The following is a 27,083-nucleotide window of genomic DNA, read 5'->3' as shown; positions in this document are numbered from 1 at the left end:
AAAAGAAGCATGTCATTGGATATTGTTCATTCTGACAAAAGTAAAGGTGTTGATATTTGCCGTTACTTTGCTTGGTAACTTGTCTTGGTGCAGCATAATGTAGAACGAGACTGCTGATGAGCAATTTTTACCAGGACAAATATTGTCTGAAAGTGAAAATGCTTCATGTAGCAAAAAGCTAGTCATCTAGCTAAGACATGGCCTATTTTCTTTTCTCTCTCAAAAAAATGCTCTTGAAATGAGACAGACTTCTCTTGTAGTTCACAGAGTGGAAGCCAATCCATCAGGGCTTTGCARTCATGGAGCCCAATTCTTACTCTGAGGAGGTATTCCCATCTCAGCAGTGAAAATCACATGGATTTCACCCATGTATCTCCTTATTTTCAAAGACTATTTGAAAATTCAATATTAGAGAATGTGTCCTCCAAATCCTACTTTTTTGACTCCAACATTTAAACTTGCACCCTGGAGTGACAAAAAACGAAATTCCCCCAAATTGCCATTAGAATCATAGAATCATAGACTCAGTAAGGTTGAAGGGGACCTCTGGAGATCATCCAGTCCAACCCCCCTCCTCAGGCAGGGTCACCTAGACCATGTTAGACAGGGTTGCATCCAGGCAGGCTTTGAATATCTCCAGAGAAGGAGACTCCACAGCCTCTCTGGGCAACCTGTTCCAGTGCTCTGTCACTCTCACAGTGAAGAAATTCCCCCTCACGTTCAGATAGAACTGTGCTGTGCTTCAGTTTCTGCCCACTGCCTCTTGTCCTGTCACACAGGACAACTGAAAAGATTTTGTCCCCATCCCCTTGACACCCTTCCTTCAGGTACTTGCACACATTGGTAAGATCCCCCCTCAGTCTCTCTTCCCCAGGCTAAAGAGGCTCAGCTCTTGCAGCCGTTACTTGTAGGGCAGGTGCTCCAGCCCTCTGATCATCCTCATAGCACTATGCTGGACTCTCTCCAGTAGCTCTGTGTCTCTGGACCCCAGAACTGAACACAGTACTTGAGGTGAGGCCTCCCCAGGGCTGAGGAGAGCGGCAGGATCACTTTCCTCAACCTGCTGGCAACACTCTTCCCAGTGCACCCCAGGACGCCACTGGCCTTCCTGGCCACAAGGGCACATTACTGACTCATAATCAATGTGTCATCCACCAGCATCCCCAGGTCTTTCTCAGCAGAGCTGCTCTCCAGAAGGTCAGCACCCAGCTTGTACTGGTGCATGGGTTATTTCTCCCTAGGAGCAGGACTCTGCCCAGAACTGGATGCAGTACTCGAGATGAGGCCTCCCCAGGGCTGACTAGAGGAGCAGGATCACCTCCATCGACCTGCTGGCAACACTCTTCCTAATGCAGCCCAGGATACCATTGGCCATGCTGGCCACAAGGGCAGATTGCTGGCTCATGGTCAACTTGTCATCTACCAGCACTCGCAAGTCCTTCTCGGCAGAGCTGCTCTCCAGAARGTCAGCCCCCAGCTTGTACTGGTGCATGGAGTTATTCCTCCCTAGGTGCAGGACTCTGCACTTGCCCTTCTTGAACCTCATGGAGTTTCTCTCTGCCCAGCTCTCCAGCCTGTCCAGGTCTCTCTGAATTGCAGCACAGGCCTCTGGGGAATGAGCCACTTCTCCCAGCTTGGCAGCATCAGCAAACTTGCTGAGGAGGCACTCTGTCCCCTCATCCAGGTCACTGATGAAAAAGTTGAACAGGATGGGAGCCAGTACTGAGCCCTGGGGGATACCACTAGCCACAGGCCTCCAACGCGAGTCCACACCACAGATGACAACCCTCTGAGCTCTGCCTTTCAGCCAGTTCTCAATCCACCTCGCTGTCCACTCATCTAACCCACACTTCCTGAGCTTGCCTAGGAGGATGTTATGGGAGACAGTGTCAAAAGCCTTGCTGAAGTCAAGGTATTAGTGGAGTTACTTGATAGCTATGGATGATTATAATGGATATATATTACAAGTAATGATTTTTTTCTTATACCTTGAGATAATATAAGAGAAAACAGATAACCTTCTCAATGCATCAGAAGCCTGAAAAGACTTGGATGTAGATAATTTCATTGACATAAAACTCTTATAGTGAAGAAACTCTAGCAATTTTACCTTTTGTATTTAATTATGATTGATGTATTGCTAACTCAGCACATCTATTGGCATAGAGTAAATCAAAAAACATCTTTTGAAACTGAGATGACAAAAGAGGAAAATATTTTGCTGAAACTGAAGTCAAATATTAGCAGAGAAGTAGTCTCCGTAATATATCCGAATCACTGCCTTAAGTCAGCTGCAGCTATTACATGAAGTGAAAACAGCGTTGAAACAAAAATTATGATGAAGGACACTAACCATAAAAATGACTTCTATATAAGAAGCTACACCAAGAGAACTAGTTCACACCAACACTGACATTCTAGTGACATCTAATCATCAATTGTATAAACCATACGTGAAACAGAGGCAACTTTGTCCAGGCTGCCAGCACTTACTGCAGCATAATGCCACCAATAAACTTTATTATCAGTATCAACTGCCTGAATGAAATGGACAATAAAATTATTTAGAAGGCGTTACCAATACAAAAACTTTTCAAGCATTGCACTTCCAATCATAGCCATCATATGAAATGTGATTCTATAAACAGCAACAGCAAAAAAGAAGGCCTTTCAAGAAAAAAAAGGACAAAACAAAAATGACCCATCTGCATTTATGAGAAAACTTTGTTTTCCTGAGGATGGAAATGAACAACAGTTGTTCTGGCAGTTCTTATCTGAACTGCCTCAAAACCACTTGACTATCCTGAGTAAAGGAAGGCAACACTATCTAGAAGAGAACCACTGACTAGGTAGGTGCTGGAAGATAGGGAGTTTGTTTCTAGGGAACCTTAGCAACCTTAGCCCATGTTGTAGGGACTAAAATCATTGAATGTCCCAGAGGTCAAGCCAACTATATATTAAACTAGCAAGAACAAGGGAACAGTTGAAACCAGGAGTCATTTATTTGTAATGACAAAAGCAAACTATCACAATAAAATGAATTTCATATCTGAACTGTGGTTACAGATCTTCTGCATTACTTCCAAAATCAGAGGCACTATTTTTCACTATATTGGGGTCTTTACATATTGATTAGGTTTTAATGATGAGTTTTAAGTCTACATTGTGAAATTTTAAGATTCTAATTTGCAAATCCAGAAGAGATGTAGTAATGCATGCTATTTACCACCACATATTCCGAAAACGTTCTCATAGATTATTTGCCTTCTTTTAGTGGTCATTAGCAAGTGAGTCTGTGCCAGAACAAACAGATCAGAAGACATGAGATTTGGAGAGCAGGACAAATAGTAGAGGATTGCTTTTCTGGTCTAAAATAAATCAATTTCCACTAATAATTCTTTTCAAATTGATTGGGAGCTTTTTGTTTGGTCCAAAATGAAGTGATATGCGTTACTAGCAAGTGTGTAGCATTTGAAAATAAAAGAAGAAATTAATAGAAGAATTAATAAAAGAAAAAAATATACCTGGACCCAATGCCGGTTTTGGTTTTGATTTTGTTTTGAAGTGCTTCTTCAAATCAGTCAGTAGCAAGAGGAGGACTGGCGAAAATGTGGGCTCGCTACTGAATGGGACGGGGGCCCTGGTGACAAGGGATACAGAGAAGATAAAGCTACTGAATGCTGTCTTCACGGCTAAGGGCAACCATCAAGAATCCCAGAGCCTGGAGACAAGGGGAAAAGTCTGGAGAAAGGAAGACTTTCCCTTGGTTGAGGAGGATAGGATTAGAGATCTTCTGGGCAAACTTGACATCCACAAATGCATGRGCCCAGATGGGATGCACCCACAGGTACTGAGGGAGCTGGCGGATATTGTTGCCAGGCTGCTATCCATCGTCTTTGAAAAGTCATGGAGAGCTGGAGAGGTGCCTGAGGACTGGAAGAAAGCCAATGTCACTCCAGTCTTCAAGAAGGGCAAGAAGGAGGACCCAGGCAACTCCAGGCTGGTCATCAACTGGGATGTAGTTTAGTCAGCATGGATTCATCAAGGGGAAATCATATATATCATATCATATTTATATATATATATCTCAARTACTTTTACTGTATCTTTGTGTTTTGTTGCTTGTGTATCAAGTTAATAAATTAAAACATTCTATTTTAATAAGCCATTTGCCTTGTATTTGCTTAATAAAAGTTGTATATCAAACACACTGCTGCTGAGCTTGCATTTTTTAATAATAGTATGTGAATATCCTCTGAACGCTTTGATTGAATTATGTCCTTGCAGTTTCAGACAGCAGCTGATTTCCTCCTGAGGCAGACCACTGACTCTCTGATTGTGGGAGCCTAGAAGGAGGATAGGAAAAGTCTTGTTCTGTTCCTCTGATGCACTTACTAGGAAAGTTAGCTGCTGACAGAGAGGTTTATGCATTAAACTCTAGAAGTTGTGGTACAGTGAACCCGATTTACTTTTCCTTCTGGGAACTGACAGACTTTTTGGAAAAGCTTGCTTCTAAATGAGTAACTGAGATTCTCTTAGACATCTATGAAAAGCAGAGTACCTGTTTCCCAATCAAATTTCCTATGTGATAGGGTATAATACCTACTTAGAATTATTAGTTAATTTAGGACCTTGGGAGGTCTCTAGTCCAACCTTCACATAAATCAGGCTTAGGAGGCCAGACCAGGTTGCTCAGAGCTTGAGCAAGCCTCAAGTTCAGTGGCTTGAAAACCTCTAAGGATAGAGACAGCATGGCCTTGTTGAGCTGACTGTCGTCAAGGGGCAAAAAAACATAAACCTCTGGTCCATTCTAAGCCTGCTGCCCTCCAGGGTGCAGGACTTCTCTGCTGAGCTGCTCCTAGCCCCACAGCACCGTCTGTAACCCCACTGCTGGGGCTCTGCTATTCCAGAGCAGAGAGGGCATTTATCTGTGCTGATCGCTATGGAGGCCTTGTCAGCTGCTTTGTCCCACTTGCCAAGGGCCTGCTAAGTGGGACTTGGGGACTAGATGGAGTATTTTATTAGCAATGACAGAGTGCATTAGAAACTGCTGGAACCTGCTAGAAGCAAAAGCTGCATTAGCTCTCCTGTAGTTCTCTTTCTCCCATATGTCCGAGTAAGTAAATGTATGAATGAGAAGTCTTCATTTGTCCCCACATGTCCTTTTCTAATTTCTTGGTTGAACTTTAACTCTCTTCTCCTTCAAAGTATTCCTGTTTCCTCCTGCCATCATCGGTTTCTATGCAAAATAGTTCTGCAGTCCTTTTCTCTAATGTTTGATTTTATCTCCTGACTATTGCTTTCTATCAGCTCTTCAATTACAACTGTTTGTTTTCATAATATGACCATTAAAAAATGTTCTCCCTGAGTCTGCAGTATGATTTGCTGTTTCATCTTTAAACTCTGTGTTGATTCATGATGATTTAGAGCTTCATAATATCATTTGCACTGCCATCACTGATTGCCTGAAGTTCCTTTCCAGTCAGAGTGCTGAAATAAATTCTTCTTGTGAGACACAGTTTTGCACATCTAGCGTTTGAATGATAATGAGAAATCAAATGCTGTGAAATGATACAAAAAGGTTACAAAGAGAATGGAACACCTAATTAAGCCCCTGATTTGCTTTCCATTGTAGCAAATTTATCACTTACCTCTCTTACAGTCTTTAAAATTTCAAGAAAAAGGCGTGTTGAGTTGAAGTATAAAATACGGAAGAGGACTCAAAAAGCTCAATAGTCTCAAAAGCTAAAAGTCCTGTGAAGAGTCAAAAATTAGAGGAGAAAAAAATATATTTTATGGGTCATGAAGAACACAGAAAAGAACACAGAAAGGTCATCTTTGTTTACTGTCACTTATTGGCCATCTATTCTGAGCAATGCCTTTCATAAGTTTCTTTAGTAGAAATCGGACACTCAGGAGCAGCAACTGCAATACCTTGATAGATTCTGATCTGTAACAGTAAATTTCACTCTCAAAAAGAACAGAATGGAGTAATTAAGCTTTGTCCGTGGCTAACAGCTTTACCTAAAAAAATCTTGGTTTGTGACTCTTAAATTGAGTTGTATGCAAAATATGGTACATTCATTCTAATTTTTCCACCATGGTGATGTTGTGTCATTTTTATGTAATCTTCTGAAGGACATCTGCACAAGGAATAGCACCTCATGTCTAAAGTAGAATAGAACTGGATGCCGAGTGACCTAGMGTTTCTTGAATATAGAGTTATTCAAGTTTTTGAAGCAGTAAATCATCTGGATTAGAGGGAAGCATCCATTGCATCTGAAAGAGACAGCAGAGCTTTATGTAGCAACGTAGAAGGCAAATTTATTCTTAGGTCTGTTTCATCACTATAGATGTGCATATTGAAGTCATTAGGTCCCTAAACCAGGTAGCTAGAACCCGCTTCTTATTCTCATTCTTGATATTACTGAATCTGTCATGGAAATAAAGGTGACCACTGCAAATAGCTAAATATGCGATTTATTCTTTTTTTTGCTATTTGCAAGATGAGGCTTGTAATCCAAGGATTATGAGCATAATTGAAGCAAAATTAGTCGAGGTTTCCAGAGCACTCTGACATTTAGCACAGGTTTTGTTGTTGCTTTGGAAGGGCTGCTACCGCCTGCATCCGCAAAAGGAGGGCAGTAGAATTTAACCGGTGGGATTCTTATGGCTTTTGGTAGTGAAGCAAAACAGTGAGCATCCTGTCAGCAGGACTGTGAAAGTAAGGGCTTGATTATAAGCACCATAGGAAAAAGTCTGCAAAGTAAAAAGATCCATCATACTCAAGAGCGCTTGAAAAGACAACCTTATTTTGTCTCTCCAGTTGTTCCTCCTACACAGTATCTTTAGCTGGTATTAATCTCAATTTAGCAATACTATGTAGCACATAAGCTATTCTTCTCTGTGTAATTAACTATACTGTTAACATTATGTCTCCCTTTCTTCCCTCCTATTTTCCTGAGCAAGATTTCAGTCCTGAGGACCTCTATGTTCTCCTGAAGGATGCACAGATCTTTGAAAATGTTTTTGAAACCTCCATATCATAGGTTTCCCTTTCTTTCTCTTTGGTCCCTTCTTGCATATGAAAATGATTTATTTTTTCTGGCTGTCTTCCTCCTCCAAGTTTTAGTCACATCCTTTTCTCCTTTTTATGTTTCCACTTTCTTGCTTCCAACACACAGGCTTTTTTTACAGCTTTTTTTACAACCTTTTTAAACCTTATCTGTCCTTGTTTGGTAACAGTCAGCTGTGAATACTCTTGATGTTGTGACTAATTCTTTCTATAGTTCTCTGTTTTCACCACCCTCCCTTTTGTATTAATTTCATTTTCCTTCTGGTAATTACCTTAAGATATACTTGCATGGATGTGAGGACAAATTCAATCCTCACAGCTTCTGAGCAGTTGCAGTGCTGTACATCAGTGCTAAGCTGTTCATTCAGTTCTCAAAGAGAAATGCTTACTGAGGATTTATCAATACAAGTTATGTATTTGGTGTAAAAAAGACAGTCTTTCTTCCCTTGCCCTGGTTTTTCATGATGTAAAAACTATTCATCATTCACCATTGCACCATTCACCCAGAGTGCAAAGATTAGGATTATGTTTGGTGGCTGTTAGGGGGAATTTGGGAAATTAAGGGCTACCCGCCTGTGATTTATGCATCATCACTAGTTGGTAGAGCAGCCACTCATGCTCTATAGAGCTATTTATTGAAAACTGGGATGCTAGGAAATAAGGTGGATCAGTGATAAAGATACTTGTTTTTAAAGGCAACTCAGCATAAAGAGAACCAGAAGAGAGCTGTGAAATGCAGTGTTAGTAATATGAAATCTTTTGTGTCTTGATTGCATGAGTATCTTTACTCTCTATAACAAACTTGGAAAACCACTTGTGTTCTGAATTCCTGATCACCAGCACAGCATCTCACCAAGTAGCCAACTGAGTCATTATAATGCCATTATATTAATTATTTTAAAGCATGAAACTGGTAATAAAACAATCCCTTTGATTATTGTCTCATGTGGCTAAAAACTTCCTCTTTACTCTCTGTTGATAGTTTAGCAATGTTGTTATTACAGTGTATTGCACTTCTTTGTAATGAATGACATCTCTTAATTTTGATAAAGCAATCTCATTTACCATACCTTTTTCACAATGTAAAAATGGCCCCTTGCCACCCTAAACTTCGTAAGGCAGAAAGTTTAGCATAAGACAAGAACTAACTAGTTTTGAACATCAGTTGTTTGAATAGTGTCTGTAGTCTTAGAAAATGTAGTTTTGGCTGAAGAGAAAAATTAACAAGAAAGGTCTAGTTGTAAACTGAGATTTCATAAGAAAGGTTAATAAGTTTGGATACTGGACTGCTGAGCTTACACTGTTTTCYGGGATGCTGGACAGCTTGGCACAGTGCAGTGTGCTATTTCATTAGCAAATAAAATTTGACTTTCCCCTTGATGAGAAAAAAATGTCATTACATTCAGATGTCTGCGGTGTGGAGAACAATATTTCAAAACCATAATGTGATAATGCCAAATTTGTTGGGATCATTAATTCCTTATTTGGTGTATGTATGCCTCCTAAACAGCATTTTTTGTTTACCTTATATTTATCAGTTYTAGTCTCTGTTGTACTCTTTCTACACTGATTAAAAATAACCTGTTTATTGAAATCCAGGAAAAACACTTATTTTAGCTGAGAAATGGGAAACAAAACAGCCATATGATTTTTACATTTAGAGCCAGGTTTTTGACTGAAACCTGATGAATCCAGATGTCAACCCACAATTGCCAAGGCAGCCGTGTTCTCCTTCTCTTGACAACCACATTTCTATGTAAGGGTTTTTTCTTCCCTAGTCTTCTTTACCTTAAAAATAGTAACATTGTGGATATTCTGATTTACTCACTATGTGGTGTATTATTATATATGGGACATTTCTCAAATTGGCAGCCCTCCATTGTGCCACGGGCTTCTTGGGTTGCTCATGAGCATGCCAGTTAATGCCAATTCTAGTGGCAACTTTTGTGGTATCAGCTCTTGCCTACTACTTACCTACTACTACTGCTCCAAGACTGCAGGCCGATTTTGTATAAATAGTTGAACAGCTGTTTTATAACAATGATTAAAGGGTCTGATTATGAACACTTAATCATATAGTTCTTATATTAACTTCAGTAGAGCTGCTGCCTGATAAAACAAATCTCAGATTCTCATGTCATGATATTTGTGTTTATTAAAACAAAGCCCAGGTTTTGGATGTTCTGGGTGACATCAAAAAATCACTAAAATTAGTCAAATGTCAAATTTCTGAGATTTTTTTCCAAATTTTCTATGTTGCATATTAGAACTGTATATGACCTTTTATGTCATTTTGTGAAATGTTGGTTGATCCTTGGGTACTTTTAGCAAATGAGAAAGATGCATCTTAGCACTCCTTATGAAAAAAATTGAAATTCTGTAGCAAAATTCTAACTCTATTAAATGCATAYCATGTTCAATAGAAAGAGAGACTTATCCCTAACCTTGTGTGTGTGCATACGTGTGTGTGTGGGAGGGTGTGCATATTGGTGATCATGGGCTAAAGATTATAAAACATTATAAATGACAGCCATTGCTTAAAGAGACTAACAAATAGGTACTAATTTTCTCTAAGGAGCTTAATCTTATAGTTTTTACTCTGTGTCTACATAGACTTAATGGGAGTTGAATTTGGCTCTTTGAGGTTATTGCCTCTCAATGCCTACCTTATTTTGTTGTTTATTTGCTAGCAGATAATCAGAATTCTATGAAATGTCATGTGAAATATTAATTTATATTCTCTTTGCTCTTAATTGTATCTAATCAGATCATACCTAATGAGAAGACATAGAGTTTAACCAAATGAAAAACTTTTCTCTCTTCTGCCCATTGAGACAAGCCTTTGATGACAGTCTGACTTTTTCTTTCACCTGCTCTGACTGTGGGTGGGATTTTCTGAGAGGACTCAGGAGATCAGCAATCAAATGTCTAGACTCTTGATGARGGTGACAAAAGAGCAACATGACCTGGAGTTGAGAACTAAAAAAACTCTTAACACCAAACATTAATAAGATTCAGTTGAAATGTGAACCACTAGGTTCCAAACTGTATTCTGTGATGGAATTAAGATCAAGTTCATGTTTAGGTTTTCAATTTATTTTAACATACAATAGTAATTGATATATTGGCATCTGTTGCAGTGCTTAGCATACTACTTGTGGCATGTATGTATGATGTCATGTAGTTTAGACAGTGATATATATGAGAGTGATGAGTCTGGCATGACAGCTGTCAGGGTCATATCATGGTCATTGTCATGATAAGGTTAGGGTTGCAGCTTTCAAAATGGACACAAATTTAATGTAAAGAACAGCAAAGAGTATATAAAATTTTAAGAACAAATTATATCTTGAAGTATATAATGCTTAAGAAATGGAATTTTGATTTTGATGTAGATGTACAACTGTACAGCTATACAACAATTGTATAAATGTACAACTGTAGAGTTCAAGCAATGTATTTACCACCACCAAGAGGCAAAATGCTCAAAAAATATGATAGTACCAGATTAATATCACATGGTAAACATGTGGATTTTTCTAGCACTGCTTATAAAGCCAATATGCATTTGCGTATTCTAGGATGGAGGATAGACTTTCCCAGTTTGAGTGCATACAACTGTGACTAATAAAATGCAAATAGGAAGGTACCTGCATATTCTGATAATCATCAAATACTGACCTGATAATAGATTGTTTGGATCTTAGCTTTTAAAAATATCACTTCCCTCCCATTCTGTACAATGGATGTATTTTATTAAAAACTGATTTAAGTGCTTATGTTTTTCTTAATGCATGATTGTGGCTATAATTACAGTGAATTACATCTTTAATGACTGGGGATGTATTCAGACATTAACATCTAAACTGGATTATTGGTTTACCAGAAAATTAAATAAGTATGTGCTTTGGAAGGAAAAATAACCAAACAAACAAGCTTTCTAACTAATACATCATCTTTTTTCTCTTGCTGTCAGTAATTTTTTCTCCACTCTCTGAAATGCATCTACATTGATTTTTTACACAACCTTCAAAGCTGTCTCGTTACCTTCAAGTTTAATGTATAGAGATATGAAGAGTCCCTGGTAACCCATTTATACACCTTTAGTTTTCAGTCACTCAATAAGCCTCCTGACGGGCCTGAATATTTCTTTCAAGTATTGCTCTTTAAATAAGGTGCTAATATTCAGAAAAGATCTGATGTTTCTTATATTGATGTTTCTGTATGACTGCAGTTTAAGCTGTTCTGTGTTGAATTCTGCTGTCACTGCAAATATGAAGCAACTCTGTCAAGTTCAGGATGAGCTGCACTTTTATCTCATGCTTGATCTCTCCAAGTACACCCTTCTTTTCCTGACTAGAGTCTGTATCTGTTTTTGTGATAGGGCTGTGCAGTTTTCCCAGCCTCAGTTTAAGACTCTGTAGGTCAGTCCTGATTACTCAACATGCATAACTGGGCTTAAACATTTATATCCTGAAATAGTTATCAATTTTCAGGTTTGTAATAACTTCTCCAGAAGTAGTATATTGATTATAGAGAAACAAACCTGTTCAGTGGAAAGTAAAACAAAAACTTTACAAGCAGCTTGCTGATGTCTTATTTGGGTAGTGGATCAAAGCTTGTCAAGTGTATAGGGGATCAGAAAAGCTCAAAGAAAACATTATTACTGTTTGTCTCTGTTYTCAGATCAAATACCTCTGTCCTCTTGTTTTGAGAGCATATTTCTAACACTGTTTCCTTAATTCCCTCCCTCTCTCTTCTTTTAGTTAGGGCAGCATTCATTTGTTAGAGAGGCACAATACTGCTTCTAAAAACAATCTCAAACACCTTTCTTGTGGTAAAAGACAGGTCAATGGATAAGATACAGATGAGCATGCACTGAATACAGATTCTTCTCCTCTTTCGGGCTTAGGTAGCAGCCTTCTGCCCTTAGTGTAAACCCTTCCACCTGAGATATTCTCCTGCCATCCAGCTCCTCCTGGAGCAATCTGTGTGGGCAGACACCCCCTTTAAGTTCATGTCTTGGGAGTCATTTTATTTGTTTGGCAGACCTGTGCAGAACACAACAGCTAGCATTTTCTAGTGTTCGTAGGGTCCATTGTTTCTGTTACATCCCGACATAGCAACAAAGCAAGGGCAGAGACTCTTGGAAGGATTGGGCAATGGAGCGGCCAACTTCCTAGACCCATTTTATATCAAGTCATAAGTGACTGTGCAGCTGGATGGTGCCTAAATAGGTGCTTGCAAAGTATTTGCTGAGTATTGGGCCTTGAGACCAAGGGCTAGTCAGTCCAATATGCCTCAGATGAGGATTTGAGTGTCTTTTCTGTACATCTTGGTATTAAAAGTGAAGAAAAGATAAAGTTGCTGCTACTCATGGCAGGAGCATGAGTCAAGAATCAGGCTACATATTCAAATCTCATTATATTCAGTGGAGAAATCAATACTCCGGAAGGGAAAAAATACATTTATACATTTCATTTTATACTGAATTTCTAAAAGATATTTACCAATCTCTTTAAGCTGTTTGAGTGCTACAGGGGAGGATGTTTGACATTGGAGGTGAGTAATAGCTCCAGTTATTGACTTGTGATATCAAATGAGGGGAGAATTGAAACTTATTGAATCATTAGGAGATGTGTTCTCAGGCAGTATGATATATGACTAAATACATGCTTACAATTTTACTTTGAGATTCCCACCCTGTTATAGCAATGTATTACATGCTGATCTTATGGAAGACTTCCATATATCTAGGTATGACTGAGCATATGTGGAAAAGCAAGTACTTGGGCTACAGAAATTTCATAATATAAAAAACTAATCAAGAATGATAMCCTATGCTGAGTTTTTATGACAGATGTGTGAAACACAGGGAGGTGTTAGTTTTCAGCTGAGCTCTATGTGGTCTGTACAAGAAAGTACTCTCCCAACATCCTAGAGAGACAACAACTCTCTTTTGGGAGGCTTTGCAGGTGACTGCATTGTCTGTGGTGTAGTACAAAGTCTAAACTACTCATTGGTTTAAAAGGTCAGCTTTCCATTAAAAAAAGGGGAAGTTTTAATGAATAGTAAGTTACATATAATTCACCTCAATAGATGAATTAAGGTAGGGAAGGGAACATTACATTCCACCTAAATTCACATATTTCCTATTTACTGGCCCAAACCAGCTTCTTACTGAGATCTTCCTTAAGTCTTCATGAATGTTCTTCAGAAGCTTTCAAAGGCTTCTGACTTTTTCCACTGCTGAGCCAAAATGCTGTAAGTGGAAAGTAGGCCACCAGAAAATGCCTCCGTGTCTTTGACAGGACCAATATATCATCTTCTACAAAATTCATGTTGAGTTTTAAAAAATATTCTATCAAAAAACATATACAGTGATTCATGCTATAGTAAACTGTATGGTAAACAAGAAAGTTAGAGTGGTGTAGAGATTCCAGGTGATATTTAGGACTAGGATTTAGCATTTCCAACAGTTAGAAAATAGTGATATATTGTATTACTGTAGTGTTATACAGTGTAAGATAAAAGTGGCAATTTTTTGAAGCATGGTGGATCATTTTAGTATAGTGGATCTTTTCAGTAAGTTGAAAAGATGAGTGTCAGTGATTCCCAGTGAGAGGAATTCAGTGAAGATAATTTAGACCAGCTGGCAATTGGCTTCCCACTTTTAATGGATAAAATGTCATCACTTATGCCCCCAAATCAGGGTACAGTGTATTAAGTGTCAGCTCAAATCATATTGTAATAAATTCTGTGCGGACATATACAACGAGAAATACTGCAAAATAAATAAGGCAGAGAGTGGACCAAAATGCATGGGAGCATGTGGGCGAGCACAGTTGAAACAGAGCCAGGAATATAATTCAGATATTTTGACATCTCCTTCAAAGTCTCCACTGGAATCTGAGTTACTCCAAAGGTGAATGTGGGCAGGGCTTCAAATAGTATTATCTGATGAGCTTTATCAAACAAGGCAATGTTGTTTTCACTGAAAAATATGAAAAGTGAGGGACCAAAAAGGGATGAAACAAGGTCATTCAGGAAACTAGCAGCAGAGAGCTTGTTCATAGTAGAGAGCTCTCCGTTCAGTAAATACGTAACTATCCTTTATTTAGTTTAGACTAGTCCAGTCCTCAGCTCTTAAATAGGCAAGCTGACCTTGCTTATGGGGCAGATGTCATTGCATCGGGAAAGGGTTTGAAAAACATTACTAAATTTGTTTTGCTAATTCTCAGCAGGATACTGACTCTCATTAAATTTATACTCTGAAGCATGATAGTAAGCTACTTCTCAGGCATTTGCCACTGAGCAAGGATTCCCAGTATTTGGGTATTTTGTAGAAGTCTTTTTCCCAGAGAACTCAGCAATACAATGTCATTGCAGGGGATTTCCTCCAAAGTCTGCCTCAGTCTTCCTCTTAGTACTCTTAAATTTGGTCTCCACAAATGTTATTCTTTGTAGATACCTGTTATTATTCTTTGTAGATATTAAAATGGTAAGGAAAGCTGCAAGCTCAGGAGATAGAAATCTCTCATCCACTGCATTGAAGTGATTTTTTTTTTTTACATTTCTTAGCATGTTTCTATCTATTTTGAAAACCTATGTTTTAAGAAACACACAGTATCTCTTTTATGTCTGCTGATGAGCCAATATATTTTTTTTTACCTGGGTAGAGCCAGCAGAAATTTGTAGTACTATATATGGAAAAAGCCACCTGGGAAAGTTATACCCAGGTTATTGTCCATCTCTGTTGGACCACAATATTCTTCATCATCTTCAAATCAGTTTCAATAAAGACATTGATTAAACTGAGGAATCTTTACATCTCTTCCTCTCTCCCTGTCAATTTATTTCTCTATTCGTATATTGATAATATATTAATAAAACTGCTTTATCTGCAAACAGATAATAAAAATAAATAATTAGCAACTGGACCTCATTAATATCATCAAAGGGAAAAGAAGTAATTTGCTTAGTTGAGAACAGGGTTGGGCCTTATATAAAGCTCCTTTAAATTATCAGTTCTTTACAATATGAGTACCAGSAAAGAAAGAGGAAGACTTTTAAAGAAAAAATTGACTTGCAGTCACCCTTTGACAACACTCTGCATTACAATGATTGAACTTTTTATTAAGAGAAGTGCTTTGCTGYGCTGTTTGTCTTTCCTTTGGCAGCTCTGGCATAAATATCTAATTTATGTTCCAAATTAAAAGAAATGTCTCTATAAAGGCTGAACACTACCTGCCCACCACAAAAAAACTGATGATGCCTATATATTGCTGTGTGACATTCCCTGTGAAACATCTCTGTATGTAAACTGACTCCTCTTTTATAGCCTGAAGTTTTAACGGTTCCTTGGACTGGCTGAAGAAAAAAGGATGCAGAATTAGAAAATTGCATTGAACGGTGGAACAGACACAGGGAAAACTGTTCTCCAGACAGGGATGTTTTTCTTACATTTAGTAATTTTTTTTTGTATATTGTCGGAATAAATGGGCAGAGATGAGCATTTTACAGTCAATAACCAGGGCCTAATTTATATCTGCTAGCAGGCATTGGGTACACAGATTTCATCAATAGTTCATTTGGGCTGCTGTGTTCAGGCACCTGAGACCTGGGAGATGTTAACTAAGTAGCCATTTGCTAAGACTTTCCTTGTACATGATCACTTTAGATTGGTGCCATTTTGTCAAAAGTAACCCTGAAATCTCAGATAGTATCTTCTATTCGTTCATTTTTAAGACTAGATTTGGAACCCCAAACTTTACTTGCATAACTTTACATATGTTTTTTCTGTGCATCTTCTGTTGATGTTTATCATTAGAGATATAATATATAATTATAATGAGAACTCCACATAACTACTTATAACACCTATTTCAAATTTTATTGCTACTATCCTGCCTTTAATTATTCTATTAAACAATTTTTACTTGAAGCTAAACAAAATAATTCATTTTTTATATATGGAAAAAGCCTCACAGAGGAATACTTTGTAACCAGAAGWGTTAATTAACTGTCAATGTCCCATTAATATACAACAATCTTAATGCACATAGGGTAATTCAAAACAAATTTTAGGATGTTTCAGACTATAAATTTCATTAGCTAGTTCAGTAGCTTTGCTCTTCTAGTACTTATTTTCAATTTAAATTGAGTTTCACTGAAGAAGGATTTTATAGCCTGAAATGTCCTAAAATTTTCTGAATTATTTTATGCATATTTTAGTATTAATTAAATCGTCATCTAACAACTTGATTTTCCAGTTGTTTTGTACAGGCAACTCAAGGTATGATTAAAGCTGTACTATCTGAATATTTTTTCAGTGTTATAGATTTCTTCCTCCTTTTCCTTCTCTTGTAGATGCATTACTGCAGAGCTGGGGTGACCCTCAAATTATGATTTTCAATTAGGTAGGATTTCACCTACTGAAACAGAAAAGAAACAAGTTCTATACCCTTACATTAATTTATATAATCATAAATGAAGTCTAGACATTCATTTAAGATCTTAACCATATAGGTAAAGTTACAAATTTCCCTGGTGACATGACTGATTGGATTTAGTCTGTAGGACTAATTTATTACACAACGAACAGCAGAAAAAAACTAGTTGCTGGAAATAACTACTTGGAGGATGTGACAGCTAAGATTACACCACATCTGACAAGTTATACATATCCTTCATACAGAGTAGAAGATTTAATTTAAGGATTTTTTCTTGTATGTCTTCAATTGAAAAAAAATGGAAAGAAATGGAAAAAAATGGAAAGAAACTGTCCCAGTATCTATAGGAGGTCAGAAGGAAGGTGTGTAAAGCTATCCTTTCTTCTTTGGGAAGGTATTGTTACCTACAGCATAGACACTCACTGTTCATTTCAGCCTCCTGAGTGCTGCTTGTTTCTTATACTCTCTCATTATTTTTTTTTATTATGTTTTAGTTCTCTGTATGCTTGTCAAGAGTTTTGTAGAACTCAGAAGAACAGCAAAGTTCCTTTTCAGCCTCTTTACTTCCTGGATCCTATGAACTATTGCTTTTTCAGGAGTGCAGGGTTGCATGGTCTGAGCTGCAGAGTTCAAAATACCATATGCCAGAAAATTCATCCCTGCATCGTACTCTACCACCCTTTTGTTTTGGTCCACGGCCTATAAGGCCATCACTGCATTGCTGTGACATCAGGAAGCTTCACTCCCTATTTAAAGAAATTGAGTTATCCCAAAGCTGTTCCTGGCCTTACATAAAGCACGGAAAATCACATTGTCTCCACTCTACCTCTGCTCTGTAAATCAGTTGCAACCTACCATGAACTTTTAAGCTGCTTCCTTTGGCTTTCTTTTGTGTATCTCCTGTGTCTCTAGCCTGAACCTGTTCCAGAGAACTTGCACATTGCTGCTTTAGTTCTGTCACTGTGCCCAGGTTTACAATGCTCATATTCCACCTTCTACAGCTGTGAAATGTTGCTTCAACAGTATGTAGTGTAATCCATTTGTATGCAGACTTAAGAGTGCACTGAAACAGCAGTTATGCCTCATAAATGTGCAGAGCATAGGAAGCTGGAAACTTTACCTGTGCTTTAGTCTGAATTAGATATCTAGTCATTTATTGATCATAATCTTCATGCTTAAATGCTCTTTGATAGCAGAATGAAAATCAAATACAATCTATAAATGCATAAGGCAAAGTTCCTCCCATAGCATTAATGTGGGCAAACTCTTGCTGTGACTGCTACATTTGCAGCATTAGAATTAAAGACTATTTTACAATTAGATTATTTTCTTATGGTATGTCTTATGTGTTAAGCTTATGTTAAATAGATTTCTAGAATGCTTCTCTTTTCTGCTCCCAGTTTACCTGAGTTTTACAAACTCACTCCATTTCTATTCAATTCTTCACTGCAGTTGTCTTCTGTTACCTATATCTCTCTCATCCTTGGATAGTTGAACATTTTCCCACAAAAATGACAGCTAACAAGATGTCAGAGCATATGTTTTTCTTTGTTATATTCTATACAGAGTAGCATTTTTTTGGATAAGATTTTGGTTTTGACTCCATTTCCATGTTTCTGGAGGCGGCTATATTGACTATATCTATTTCCAATTTCTGCTTCTTTCTTATATCTGAATAGTGTTTGAATCCATAGATCTACTATACATTTAATAGAAGGCTAGGCTTCTCCAGGATACTGGAGTTCTTCATCATTTTGTTGACATAGATGGTTAAGAAGAGCTGGAAAACCGAGTAAGGCCTAATAGGGGCTCCAATTGAGGGAAGAGCTGGCTGATTGGCATGTCCCAAAGTCTTGTTAGACACTGGAGAATAGATTGAAGATATAATGTATATGGGAGAGCAGGCTTCTTTCACTCTGTACCTATTCTACCTATATCTACTCTATATCTACTCTGTGAAATACACATTGCAGTTGCTACTGRAAAAGGCACAGTTAAGATGTGCATCCATATGCCTGCAGTAAAGGACTGTAGTTGAATGTTTTGATGGAAAATTTTGTCATCTGTGTAGATGAACCTTCATCTAGGTAAAGAGAAACTGAATTGTCAGCTAGTATGTCCTATGACTTCTTTCCAGACATTGTAGGGCCTTGTTACTGAGCTTTTTGCTCAGCCTAGGCCTTGAATTTGATTTACTTTTTATGACTGTACCTGATAGAGAGAGAGGGCAAGCTGAGCGTGCTCACATAACCTTGTATTTATGAAGAGAAAAAAGGACTAATTTTACGATATTTGGAATTTTCCTACAAGCATGGCAGCAATTTGTGTTATTGCAGGTTTAGGGGGAAAGTATAGCACACTGACATGATTCAAACAGGAACCAATGCCAAACCACTGACATTATTCTCTCCTAGAGCATTGACATTCCTGCTGATGGAGTCTGTGATACAGTCGTGGTACTTCAGCTCATGCAGTTATGATTAATTATTACGATTCATGCTAGGTCACACAGACAGTATTTGCTGAGAGAGAGTATACCAAGTATACTGCATAATGAGCTAATATGTCATGTAAGCATTGGGAAGTCCATGCAAACAAATTTAGAGACAATATTGATGTTTAAGAAAATTGCAGATCGCATTTTTGTTGACCCAGCACATCATCAGTGATCGATCATTGGCTATTGATCATTGGCCATGTAATTATGGTTTATGGATATGTGAATTAAATTAGGTGGATAACGAATTCAAACTGTATGTCAGAAGATATCCTCTGCCAATGGTATAGTGTCTATTTACATTGGCTGATGTTCTGGCTTATGTATGTTCATGTATATAAGTATATATATATATGTGTGTGTATATATATATATTTATATTTATATATGTGAATAGGTATGTGGGTATATGTTCCTTTATACTCTCCTAGCTGTAAATGGTATGATATTGTTGAGAAAATGTTTGATATTTTCTTTTTAATGATATATATGTATATTTAACTTTATTTAACTTTTAAATAAATTTGACTTTAACTTTTTTAATAATAATAACATATTATTAGCTTCCTATTCCAAAATAGTTTTTACTATAGATTTTACGTGGATTTTATAGTCAGATTTAGGGGAAAAAGAAAACAAACAACCAACTCTCCTCCCCCCCAACCCTCTATGTAATAACTGTTGTTTTAGTGTACTTATACAGCCAGGGGTGTACCTACAACTAAGTGATCCATACATCCACAGTAGTCCATGTAGATAAAGTTAACACTAGCGTGGCTGAGTGACATGAGTCCAGAGCACTATTTCAGTCTCACTTTATCAGTGATTTAAGATATTTAAAAGACTTAAATGGTGTAGAAGCTTTCTGCTACCTGCCTGCATAAAGATGAACTTCATTTTCCATAAGAAATAGAGATGGACTTTCAACCACTGAGCTTAGTGGAATATATCTACATCATAAGGAGAAGGCCCTGACAAGCAAATTAAGAGAGTCAAACACAAATAAATTAGATCTCAGTGACTGGCTTGTTTCATCAATGGCTATTTCTTGCAAAATTATTGTTTGTATTGCAAGATCAGAAGAAGAATCTGTGTGGCATTTGTGCTTGGCTTTCCCATTCTGTTTATGCTCTAACCCAAACACTTTCTCTCTTAGAATCTCAGGGTCACAGGAAACAATATTTTTTATTCAATTGTATTCTTTCCTCAGAACTTTATTTTTGTGGCTCAAGAATCAGAAAACCCTCTCCAGTGATGTCTTTACTAAACAATGGGGTTGTTTAAGAGAGTCTAAGAGAGATTGTGGAAAAGACAGATTGAACCATCCTGGTCACACAGCAGGACTGTTTGGAAGGCCTTTAGCAAGTCTGTACACTGTTAAAGCTTGCAGTGACTAATAAGCACTAACTGAGGAAAAGCCAGCATATATTGCCTGGAATCAGGGAGTGCTATGGTAGGTGGGCATAAACTGCTTGGAAGGTACAAAAAGAGAAAAAATAAAGCRTGCATGTCCAAGTCAGTTCTTCAATGCAGAGCTTTAGAGGAACCACTGGCTTGTACAGCTTGCTTGTAGCACAGAGCCAGCTGGATGCTTTACATTTTTCCTGAGATTTAAGAAAAAATTAATTTTCCCACTTCTCTCTTTTTCCTTCTCATGACAGTCTCCTGTTGACTACCACTGCTTATTGATTCTTCCCTGRTGAACATACTATTATTTCTGAGTAAGCTCTCCTTTTGGAGCTCCCTTGGCATGTTAATCCATTTGGGAACATCATTCCCTGTGAACTTTAAAGTTTGTCTAATTCAAGCAAACTGCAAGATAGGATTTTGTAGGAAATTCCTGTGGGAGAAATTACCTTAATTCTTAATTTTCCAGAAGCTACTCTTCTAGGAAGTGATTTGTGTATATTAATTTCTCTCAAGGATTATCTTAGTATAATATTTGAATTGTTATATCAAATGTTCTCTCAGGCCAGAAATATGACTAAAATAAGGGTTTGGGAACTTACCTTAATGACACACAGGCTGTACTGAGACGCATCTAGCCGCTTTCAGGCATGTTATTAGGAATGAAGACCCAACTCCCTCCAGTTCATGCAGGGAGGTTATTCCAGTACAAGATAGTGCCTTGCAATTCAGATTTCATGGATTTGCTGAGGGGTACTGTACAATAACAACACACTTTTAGGTAATTTCTACTAAATGTTAAAATTTTTCGTTGTTTCTAACACAGTGTATGCTAGCTGAAGAATTCATAAATATTTTACATTGTGAGTAGAATTCATCCTTCCTTTACATTTGTTCTTCAGCTGCTTAGAATACTTTCTGAATCTAAGTGGCTTTGCACTTGCAGACTGTGCACCCCAGTGTAAAAAGAAATTAGTTGTCAGGGAAAAAAATTGTAAAAATTCAAAAAACGTAGGAGATTTCTGTGAAGATTGAAACATACAGTTGGAATGGAAACACCTGGGATTTCACAGAGGGAAGAACAGAGAAGAAGGTGAAAAGATTAAGCTGAGTTTCTTCCAGGGAATGGTGAGTAAAAACAAAAGCCAAAACTAAATATGTTGGAGAAGAAATATAAATAAAATCTCAGCTAAAAGTGGATGGCATTCCCAAGTTTAAAACCTTGACTGGCTGAAAAAGAGTAACCCCAATGCACTACTATGATTTTTTTTGTCTGCTTTTTCTTTATAGCAGTTCTGTGTTGTTATCTGCCCAAGTCTAAGCTGCTTCTTTCTTATAAAGCATAAAAAATCAAGACAACGCTCACCCTTTTTGCCTGAAATGTTCAAAGCTAACTGTAAAAACACAGGGTGTCTTGGCCCTAACACAATTCAGTGATACAAGCTATATATGAAATGGTACATATTTTTCAGCTCCTGTTCACTCAGGTATTACAAGACTAAAGACCACTTCACATAAGATAGAACAACTTTATCCCAAATTTGGGTTGTTGGGAGTGCATTTTCACCAGTTAAGCCTGTCTATAGGGTCTCCCTGGCTTCATTACACTGGTGTGGCTACCTCTGCTCTCTAAGATCATTGCAACTATTTATTTTATGACAATATTGGTATGAAACTTTCCTCATGATTAATGCTCATATTAGTTAAAGGAATGAGCCCTTCAGAAGCAGAAAATTCAGAAGCTAAAAACTGTAAACTCTCTTTTTGCAATGGCAGATATGAATAATCCATTAAGTGAATTCTGCCTAGTATCACAAAAGTGAATATATATACATACATACATATATATATATATATATATATATATATATATATATATATAAAATCTTCTCACCAGATTTTTCACAAGATTCTTTAAAAGCCTGCCTTTCTGGGCAACGTTCTGCTTAACAGGCTAGGTTCTGATACATATCTGTTAAAGGCACATTGCAGTTTAAAAAATGGCCATCACCAAGTCATGCAAGGTAAATAAGGATGTGTCTACACCATCTTTGCGGTTTTGTTTTTGGCACTCTCCCCTTGTGCTATCTATTTAAACAGACATTGGGATGATGGGCATGTGAATATTGAGTTTTGCAGATCAGTACTAGCAGAGATTATTCAACTTCATAGATCAAAAATAACTATATGCTTTCTCTGTCTCTGATTTAAGAATTTGGTTAGCAGTAACTTCTTTAACTAGATTTTTTCCTTAGCTTGTCACAGCTTGTTATTAGGGCTTTTCTCTTTTATTCATTGCTATAGTTCTCCTGTCAGTGTTTGGAAACTGTAGCTAGGATATGTGATACCTGTTCACTTTTGTTGTTTGAATTCTTCCTTTTTGCTGTGTCTTCTGGATAAAACCTCCTGGAACCAGTACAGAAGAATACCCTATTATTCCTTCCTAGGTTTTTCTAGCTATTATATCCTTCAGTCTAAATACCCTTTCTTCCACATGTTTTGGCTCTGCCTTTCCCTTTCCTGAGCTGTATGTTGATTCAAATGAAATACTACTTTTTTATATATAAAAAAAGTGTTAGCTTTTTGGGTATCCACCTTCAGTTTTGGAAACTGTCTGTCACAGGCGGAAGTAAATTATGGGCTGATAATGAAGTGAATTATGGAAGACAAGATCAAGCCTATGTTTCTATGAAATGGGAATAAAATGCTAATATAAGGTCCCCAACATTCCCTCCATCCCTATATTTCCCCCCTCTTTGTATTTTCTCTGTGTATGGTCTGCCCTCTGTAAATAGGATCTTAAGGAGTGATAGTGAATCACCTAAGAAATTTTTGAATCTCTTTATTCTTCCTGAGAAGAATAAACAGTTTATAATGTTTATCCATGCTTTTGCTTTGAGTGTCCCCTTCACAGACTGAAAATACTTTTGTGACTTAATGCTGTGGATAGTTCAAACAATTCATCTCTATTTGAAAATCAAAAATTCTACTTCATTATTCAGGAGATGCCCAAACAATTACATCTTGATCAATTACAATATTTCATTTAAATATAAGGAGCTTCTCTGTGAGGTTTCTTTTATATGCTTGTCCATACATCCAGAAGCATAGATTTTCAGCTTTCCACCTCTCTTCACTGTGCCTCTTCCCATTATTTAACTCACCATGTAAAAGTTTGCCTGCTTTGTCAAACAAGGTAGCTACTTCTTCAGTAAAAGAATATGTAAGTGTGGCCGTTGACTTCAGTGGACAATGGTCCCCAGAGCAGGAGGACTTTTGTCCTTAAGAATAATGATAAATGATACCTAAATTTCACTCTTCTGCCCTTAAAATACAATAAGAAATGTTTAAGTCTAAAACATACTAAATAGGCTTCTCAGTGTGATTTTCATGAGCACCTGACACTTCAAATTTCTATTGTCTGTAGTGGAATCTGCAAATAATTACATTTTTCAACATTAGGCTGATTCTACAAGGTCTGCAAATATAGACTCAGAAGTTAGTCATCATCCCTAAATATTACAATTGCATGTGTCATCTGCTGTTTGTAAAAAAAGATTTCTGAGTATATTGGGATGACTGGTGAGTTAAACCGGATGAGGGAAGCCATCACAATGTTCATATGATGATCAACAGTATCAACTGTTGTTATTTGTAAGCAACAGTTGCAGTTGGCACTTCCATCTTTCTGCTGGCTAGTGGTTTTTTTGTATGAATGTTAAGTTTGCCATTGTATACTGCTGCAGAAGTTGTTGAAGGCTGAAGGGAAAGCACTATATACTAGAAAGGCAAGAGGAGAGGGAAATGTAGCTGCTGTGTGAAGCAAGGTCTTGGTAGTGAGAAGAAATTTAAGTCCTATTAGAAAGTCTTGTAGGTAATGTTCAGTTGATGACCTATATACCTCACTGTGGAATTAGCAGCAAAATTAAGCACAGAATTCCATGCAAACTGTAGATGTTGCCATCTGAGGATTTGGACTTGAATGACTCCTTTCACTCACTAGCTCCTGGCTGCTGAACTAAAATGTTTCACTTTTGTGTCTTGGTATCACCTGTCATTGCTGCCCAAGCAATAGTACTCTCTCTCTAAATAGCTCTGCAGCCGGATCCCTCTGTCCCCATGTGACATCCCTCCTTGATGCTCACTTTAATCTAGCTCAGTCACTAGTGGTCTGTCACCTCCCCCTTCTGCTGGACACAGAGAGGCTCTCACCTGCTGTACCTTCCACCTCCTTACCTCCTTTCCTTGGCAGGAAAAGATATTCTGGAAGGGATGTGGAGGAAGAACAGCTACAATCTGGCTAAATCAGGGTTTCTAGGAAAGACATTTATCTTACGTATCATGTTGAAATGCTGCCATATGTGGGTAGACTGGAGAAAGAATAAACACAGAACACACTGGAGTCTGGTAAACTTTTGGAAGGTTGGTCTTGCTGACATTGCTTGCTTATTCTCTGTTGGCCAGAGATGATGCTAGCACGGAGGAAAGTAACTGAAGTGTGCCAAGTTCCTTTAGTCTGGTCACAGAGGTAACAACACTGGTCTAGCATGGGCAGTAGTTAGAGAATAAATGTAGATTCGAAAGGGATTTATTTGAATTCTGTTTCCCTTTACTGCAGGCATTTCAGTAAAAAATAAATTCTCTCGCATATCCAATCAAGCTTATCATGAAAGTAGCATGGTTAGATTTTTTGGTCTTCAGTACTCCATTTCAAACCTCATTTCTGGGTTATATTTAGCTCTGTTGGTTAGAGCATGGTGCTAATAACACCAAGGTTGCGGGTTCGATCCCTGTACGGGCTACWTGTTTGCAGGTTGGACTACATGATCTCCAGAGGTCCCTTCCAACCTTACCAATTCTATAATTCTCCTATAGAGAATTGCTGTCTTCTAATTCCCAGTGTACATCTAGACTGTTTTCCTGTGTGTGCTTTTGATAGTGTTTTGGTGAAATAATTATTTTCCTTCCTGAATGTTTAAACAGTCTTTTCTTTCCCACATTTTTTTTTTGACAATGAGATCTCTCTTTGCCATACTTTGTTAATCCAAGCAGGAAAAGAGGCCTCTCTAGACTCTTCTTGTGAAATAGACTCCACTCACTTGACCATTCCTGCAACATTTCTTTGCTCCATTTCAGTCAGAGCTGCMTTTCTTGCAAGTGTTTGGATATAACTCCCAAAGGATGCTCCATCAGGGCTTTGTACAACGGTACTAAAATTTCCCCTGAAATTTCTGCAAATATCTTAGACATAGTGCATCATGTACCATTACACTGATCCAAAAGGGGAGCAAAACATGAATTGGTAAGGATATTACATAGAATAACTTACTTGGAAAACCTAGAGTCCCTTATACATTATTTCTAGCTAGATATACCTACTGAAAGGCAGGTGATGAAAGTGGGTAAGGAGTGGTGCCTTGGTCCAGGGAAGCAGTTGGAATTGGCTGCATTTACTAAGAGTGAATGAAATCAAAGATCATATTAAGAAGAGCAGTCCTGGCTGAAAAAAATGTAACAGCAAAAAAAAATAAGAGTAGGTATAGAGGGTACTTTTCTATTCTGTAAATAAAAAGGGAAAAAAAGTACCGCTGCCTTTTCATGCCTAGACATGCAAGGAATACCCCATGAGATAAGAAGGTATTGTACAGCTCACTCCTTTGGCTTATTCAGCCTGCTACCATTACATCACTAAGACTGGAGCAGTGCCAAAATATTCTCCCTGAGAAGCAGTCAGGAAACAATAAAAATCATTCTGAGAAAGGGGCATTCTACACAATGTAACACATTCACATATAACCTTATTTCCTATTGTACTTACTGAGAAACCATGAAATAGTTAATTAAGGTTACTGACAGTAAGATTATGCAGTTCTTTTTCTTTCTCTCTTGTTAAGAGTGAGATATAATCTACAGAGTGAAGTCTGATCCTATTTAGTTTACCCAAAGTCTATTAAACTTGCAAGAAGAAATGACACTACCATCTACCATCCAAAGAGAACTGATATGGTTTTACACAGTTCAGATAAATGGTAGAAACAGCACAGAATAGCCATCTCCTCTTCTATTCAGTAGAACGATAGATTCTGGTATTTAATGTTCTCATTTATTTATGTGGTGACAAATTCTCAGGTGCTGCATCTGTTTTAGTTAAACGAAGGTCAATAGAACTTGGTGAATGGTACTAACTCTAGAATATTTTTGAAAGTGTATTATACTCCCCATGTATTATGCTTTATGTGTTGTAAAGGGAGTGAGAAAAATGACACGGGCATTTTAATTTTAAACTCAAGTTACCAGGTTTGAGAGGAGCATTGCCTTTAGAAATGAAGTGGTGTGGAGAACAGAATATAAACTGTAAACTGATAGAGTTTTGTATTCTGTCTGGATAACTTATTTGGGAGCTTTCTTATTTTATATCACCCACCTTGCAACACCCTACTACGCCTTGAAGACGTAGTAAGAAATGATATTTATTCCCTCTTAATAAACAATTGCTACTTATCATACCTGTTCCTATCCACCCCCCCAGCAGATTTGTGATGTGAGACAGCTAAATATTAAGAAAAAAATGATGATTATAATTGAAATATAATGAAGGCAGCAATGAGTTAAAAAGAAAGGAAAGGACAAGGATTCTGTCTCAAGAAAAAAT

This window comes from Rhea americana, unplaced genomic scaffold (genome assembly GCF_003343005.1).
Source record: "Rhea americana isolate MKP2758 unplaced genomic scaffold, rheAme1 scaffold_418, whole genome shotgun sequence".
Classification (NCBI taxonomy): domain Eukaryota; kingdom Metazoa; phylum Chordata; class Aves; order Rheiformes; family Rheidae; genus Rhea; species Rhea americana.
Note: the sequence above shows the minus strand (reverse complement) of the source record.